The sequence below is a fragment of the Vigna unguiculata genome, chromosome 8 (assembly GCF_037176805.1).
Source record: "Vigna unguiculata cultivar grain cowpea cultivar isolate G323 ecotype 2 chromosome 8, ASM3717680v1, whole genome shotgun sequence".
NCBI lineage: Eukaryota > Viridiplantae > Streptophyta > Magnoliopsida > Fabales > Fabaceae > Vigna > Vigna unguiculata.
This window is the reverse complement of record NC_140799.1, coordinates 22870939-22877557: the sequence shown is the minus strand read 5'-3', so window position 1 is coordinate 22877557 and position 6619 is coordinate 22870939.

Sequence of the window (6619 nt, the reverse complement as noted above, 5' to 3'; positions counted from 1 at the left end):
GGAATTGGGCCAAATAGGCCAAGAGTAGTGTGTCTACTCTAGAAAAGCCTAGAAGCTTCTCAAAATTGCTCTCCAAGGATGAGAGTTAGCTTCCCATGGCAAGACAAGTGTGACTTGCTTAGGTGGCAAGTCACACCTCCCACATGCTCCTTTTTGGCTCCAAAATTCAACTTTCTAAACTCCTTTTTCCCTCCACTTTTTGGAGACTCCTTGGTCTCATTTTAGCCTATAAATAGAAGGCTTAGGGGATGTATTTTTCAGCTTGAAATTGAGTAATGAATTGCTGCCCAAATTTGTGCACAAATCTCTTTTAAGCTCACCTTAGAGTAAACTCTTCTCTAGTTTACTCTAGTCTTCTTCCTTAGGAGTTGGCCTCACCTCTCTTAAGAATCCTTTCACCTACACCAAACCAAACACCTTAAGCTTCTTTCCTTCATGCTTCCGCATCCAACACCATCCATGGAGCCTCCATTCTTCATGCAAGCTTTAATGGAGACAAGAAGAAGCCATCATGTGGTATCATGAGCCTTGGTTTTAGTGAGTTAAGTGCTTCTTCTCCATTTTTTTTTTCATTTCCGTGTTGTTCATCACTTCTTCTACTTGTCTTGCTGTTTTTGTTCATTTTATTTTGAGTATTAATGTTTTTTTACTTTGGTTCATCTTCATTTGCTTCATCTTGAACCATCCTTGTGTGCTTTAGGTGTTCTATTTGGTTTCTACCGTTTTTTGTTGTTTTTTGTTCAGTTCATTCTCTTGTTCTTGAGTTTATTTTGATTTTAAGATCCATATGTTTTGTCTAGAGTCATGTTTAGTCCATATATGTCATTAATTCCTTGTTTAGCTTTTAATTTTCTTTGAATTTGTTGGTGATGTGCTGCTGAATTCTGTTTCAGATTTGAATGCAGTTTTAATCCTTAAAAATTAACACTCTCTTCTCTCTTTGAGCCTTGGAAATGAACCTTCACATCTAGATAACCTTAGTTATCTTAATGTCCAGTGGGAATTTTCCTCGTGCTTGCTTAACATCACCATAAATCACACTAAATTTCCTTTCAATTAATTGTGCTTTGGTGCTTTTTCATTTCTGTTTTTGAGTTCAGATTGCTATTTAGATCTTAGCAATGTCTTAGAGTCAATTTCCATTGCGTTTCATTGTGTTTCATGATCTTCTTTTGATTCCTTTAAGTTTCCTTCTCCTTTGTGCTTTTTGTTTCCATTAAAATGCAAATGATCAAGCATAGTGTGGTGGTGAATCTGTTCTGTGGTGGAAACTAGCTGCTGTAAGAGCTATAAAAAGAAAGAAAAAGAGCACAAAAAGAATACAAGCAAGTGCCAAAAAGAATCAAAAGAAAAGATCAAAAGAAAGTGGCAAAAGAAGTACACTAGAATCACTACCATCACTTGAGTTTGAGAGCATTATTTTTGTTATTTACTGTTGTTCCAGTGTCTGTCTGACTGCACACTGTTTGTATTTGATTTATCATAAACAATTGGCTTGTGCAAATCCAAATCTAATTTTTGTCTCTTTTAGCTAAGACATAGACGAAAAACTGAAAAAAAGAATCATTGAAAAATGTTGCGAAATGAAAAAATGAAAAATAGCTGAAGCAGAGGCCTGAATTCACGTTTTTGGACTGGCAGTGAGTGAAAAATCAAATTTTAGTGCAGTTTTCTAGCTTATTTTGGTTGTTTTTCATCCATTCTAGTGCCATTCATTAGGTATTTCATTTGAGTGCTTATCTTGTTTCTTTACCTTATTTCTAGTTTGTCATTTCTTTGGTAATCCTTTGAGTTTGTCATGGCATTATTCACTTTTGGTTTAGCAATTATAATTTTGTGCTTTTCTTGCTTTATTTCTTGACCTCTTTTGGTTTGGTTTCTATATTTGGTGCATACTTCTTTTTGGAGGTGATCTAATTTTCCTAAGGTAGCATCCTAGCAGGTGGAGTACCTAGTCCCGAAAGAGAATCCTCTTTGGTGAGATCAAGAGGAAGTGCAAGAGTGAAACACTTGTGAGGTCCAAGCCAAGAAGACAAAGCCAAGAATACCTTTTACATTTTGTGCACTTTGATTGTATTCAAATTGAGTTGTAAAATTGTAATGTTTTCCTTCTTGTGTTCATGGCCTAGTTAGGTGTCTTGGGGGAGTCTTAGGTACTCAATCCCATCTCCTAACTAGAACCTCTTCTATACATTAGTGAAACACTTTTAGTGGTGAAGTTTGAAGGTTCCAAGTGCCTTCTACTTCTACCAAAACTTAGGCCGCACATAGCTTATAATCTTTCTTGTTTTTAATTTTCTTGTTTGATAGTTTAGTGTGTGTCAACTTAGTCTTTGAATTAATTTCATTTAAGAAGTTTTGTACAAAAGTTTCAAGTTCCCTTGGCTAGGAAAGACTTGGTATGTAAGCAATCCAAGTGATTCACCTCTCTTTCCTGGAGGAGAACTAAAAGCTTTTGATATCTACTTCTTCTTTGAAATTTTCTTTTAAAGACCAAAGTATTCTAAAAAAAAATGTCTCAACCTCCTTCTCAATGTATGAGTGCTTCAAATGAAGAAGAAATAAGTTTGAAACAAATTGCCTTTGATTTGAGAGCACTACTACGTTGGAAGGAAGATGAAATAATTGCAAGGGAAAGGGAAAAACAAGAAAGAGATAGGTTTCATCAACTTTTAGATGAAGAGAGGAGGGGAACAAGAAATATGGAAAGGTTGCATGAGAGGATGAGTAATAGGAGTCAACATTTGTACTCCCACACTCCAACACTAGTCACACACTATGAAGAAGATAGTAGACTAGTTGACAACTTCTATCAACCTCCTCGTCCTCTAAGAAGAGAAAGAAGAGAGCCTAGGGAACCAAGAGCCATTAGAATAGACCTCCCTCACTTTTATGGGAAAGATGATGTTGAAACTTATCTTGATTGGAAAATGAAGGTTGAGCAACTCTTTACTTGCCATCAAATAAGTGAGGAGAGGAAAGTACCCTTAGCTACCCTTAGCTACCCTCATCATCGCCAGGCGGATCATATCAGAATCCAGAAACCTGGGTCACAAGGGATGAGTCGCCTAGCGGGCCTTCAACGTCGTCATGCGGTTTTTGGACAGAAACCTAAAAACTCATGAAAAACAACGTGAAAAGGAGGGGATTTCATGCATTCGGATCATGGCAGGACACAGTACATTATACACGAATAAAAATATACAGAAGCAGCTCCCCTTACCTGGTAATCCTCACTCCAAATGCGCTGCTATAGTTCGCCTCCACAAGGCTTGGCTCCCATTTTTCCTCTTCCAACCAAAACAGTCCATTCCCTTAATTGATGTAAAGGTTAATCGCCATCAATTCTCATTAACCTTATGGTTTTTCAACCCTTCTGGTTTCTCACACTGACAGCTAGGGTTTCTAACCCTTCCCACCCATGCCAAAAATAATTTTAGCAAAAATGAACTTTATTTCGCATACGCCAAGGTTCGAACACATAACCATCCAATCTCAACGCAAGTGCACAACCAATTTAACTAATTCATGTTTCATGTTAATTCCTATACATCTAGGAATTTATAATCACTCATCATGATCAAACATATCATTAAAATAATAAACTATTAAAGTAACGTACACAAAACTCGAATCCAAGTCCTTTCCGCATAACCAAGTATTCTCAACCACTTGAGCTAGTACTATTCCACGTCATAACAACCAGTATTAAATGCCATAAAGGCTCTCACTACCCGCATTTATTAAATAATTATTTATTTAATTGTTTAAATTTCTCGGGTCTTACAAATGGGCCCTCAGCAAGTCATCCTCTCAAAGCCTTTATCCAAAGCGGTGAAAATCCTCCAACGTGACTCCACTTTGCACGATGAGTCGCTTGGCGCAACTCCAGCATCGCCAGGCACAACATTGTTCCAGACCGCCTGGCGAAAATCACACACCGCCAGACGCCACGCTCTTTCCAGAATCCTTGGTTGACAGTATCCACCTAGCAGAATCACCGTTTCCGCCAAGCACCACACGTGCTCAGTGGGCACTGTTTTGGCTTCTATCGCCTAGCGGAACCCTCCCTACCACCAAGCGTTACGCGATCCAGGCTTCCCTATTTTTCCCTTATCGCTTGGTGGCTCACCTCGTGCCACCAAGCATTACATCAGTAGCATCACTACTACTGGTTTTAGGCACTTCAAGAGAGGTTCCAAAGAACCCAATTGCTCCGCATGCAAGTCTTATCACTAAACATGCTCATTTAGTCATAACAACATGACTAAATCACAATCCAATACAATCATATATATATATATATATATATTCAATTGTTGAGATTATGCCATCACCTAAGGTTTCATAAGAATCACTTACACATGTTATTTTTACCAAGTAGAGCATGCCATATTGATTTCCAACAAACATACAATTTGCCCATAAAAGAAAGTTCTCCAAACAAACATTGTACAACACCAATATCCAAGCAAAACATCCCTTTTTACACTCTTTTAATTAACTATCTTGTACTCATCCCAAGGTATTCACATCACATGCATATTTTCCCTTTCCAATGCCCTATGTCGAATTAAACAATATTAGGCACACAAAATTCCAAATACCCCGAGAACACCCAACGCCTAGCAACAGCTCAAGTACCGTCAAGTGATGCATACAATTATGGGGAGATCCCAGTTTTTTCCTGCACTTGTACGAGCCTAAAACCCCCAATAGTCATCCACATTCATGCAATTTCATAGTACAACCATGCAATTGTAATTCTAGCTTTCATATAGTTTATTTAACACATCATTACGTCAATTTATAACCTGGAATCATGATTTCCCCAATAATTCGAGTCCCCAACCGAACCCTTATGCTTAATCACTCAATAGTTCATCCAAATGCAGAAACCATAGAATTAAATCATACGATTCTTCTATCAGAACCTTACCAAATGCATAGGGCCCCAATGGAACCCTAAAATTCCCAGAACACCACCAATCGCATAAAACAAACCATATCAAGGTGTGTCGCCTAACGACAGCTCATCGCCGCCAAGCGATTTATAGCAAAATTCCAGAAACTGGGTTTAATCAACATGAGTCACCTAGTAGACCTTCAATGCTGCCAGGCAGTTTTTGGAAAAATTCCAGAAATGCAGCGAAATCCAGAATTTGGCATAACCAAGGGATAACATACAATCCATACATCACATAACTCGTATTATTAAACTAAAAACATGAAATAAAGCTCCCTTAACCTGGTTTTCCAGCTCCAAGAGTGCTTCTAAGCTTCTTCTTTGATACAAGAGTTTGCCTCTAATACCATTTCACACACCAATTTTCTATGCTAAAATATTCGCTCCCAACTGTCCCCACCAATTTCTTTGAAGCCAGTACACCATTACCCCCCTCTCTCAGTTATTAGCCTAATTATTTCCCCCTTAATGGTCCAAAACGAAAATTAATTAAGGGGAAAGGTTAATGCTCATTCAATTCCATTATTTAGTGGTTTCTCAACCCTTCTACAATTCCATTATTTAGTGGTTTCTCAACCCTTCTACATTCCCTGTAGATGGCTAGGGTTTTCCCTAGGGTTTCCTTAGCTTAGCAAAAAAAAATAATAAACATGAAAATAAACTACTTACACTAGCCAAGGTTCAAACTCACATCTACCCAATTACCAAGTAAATGCACAACCAACAAGAAAATTCATGTTTCTTGATAATTTATGCGCCCATTGTAACATCATGGTCAGATATTACTAATTTTAATGAAATAAAATAGAAAATATAAACAAAACATTATTTAATATAATGTCTTTTCCCAAAACACAAGAAAATTTAAAATCTTTATTACATCGCCAAATATTCAAAATCCACAAATTATAAAACTCGATTACAATATCCAAGTCTAGTAACATAAAGGTTTACAAAATTATTCAAAAATATAAATCATAACTACAATCAATAAGGTCATAAACTCCATGAAAATGTTTCCCAACTAGCCCCTCTATGATGTTATGCCTCACCAGAACCACCTGCAACATCATCTGCTCCCGTGTAATGTGTTACGCAATCATCACCAAACACAAGTAGATAGGATGAGCTAACACACACACACACACACACACACACATATATATATATATATATATATATATATATATATATATATATAATTCAAATATATGCACACACATCAAATGAACTTTATCCTTTGATTTCATACCACATGGCCACCACCATGTTATCCATGTTATATGTCTTTAGATGAATACCTCAAGATGCCCTTTGCTGCCACACCTAGAAGCCACAACTTGTAGAACACGTGCAGGAAAACTGCTACAGACCACACTTTGTAATGCTATGTGGAGTTCTCAGTACGAACTCTAGTTTGTAATGTCCCAAGACTACCAAACCCACTGACCAATGTAGAAGAGGACAATATTTTTGGACCCATCCGTACGAACCACAACTCGCACACTCACATCGGCAACACTCGCCAATCCGAGCCACAACTCAAGAAATGTTAGTGTTCATCCGCCATCCTGAGCCATAACTCAAGAGATGTCATTCCGAGCTACAACTCAAGGGATACCGTTCCGAGCCACAACTCAAGAAACACTTCAG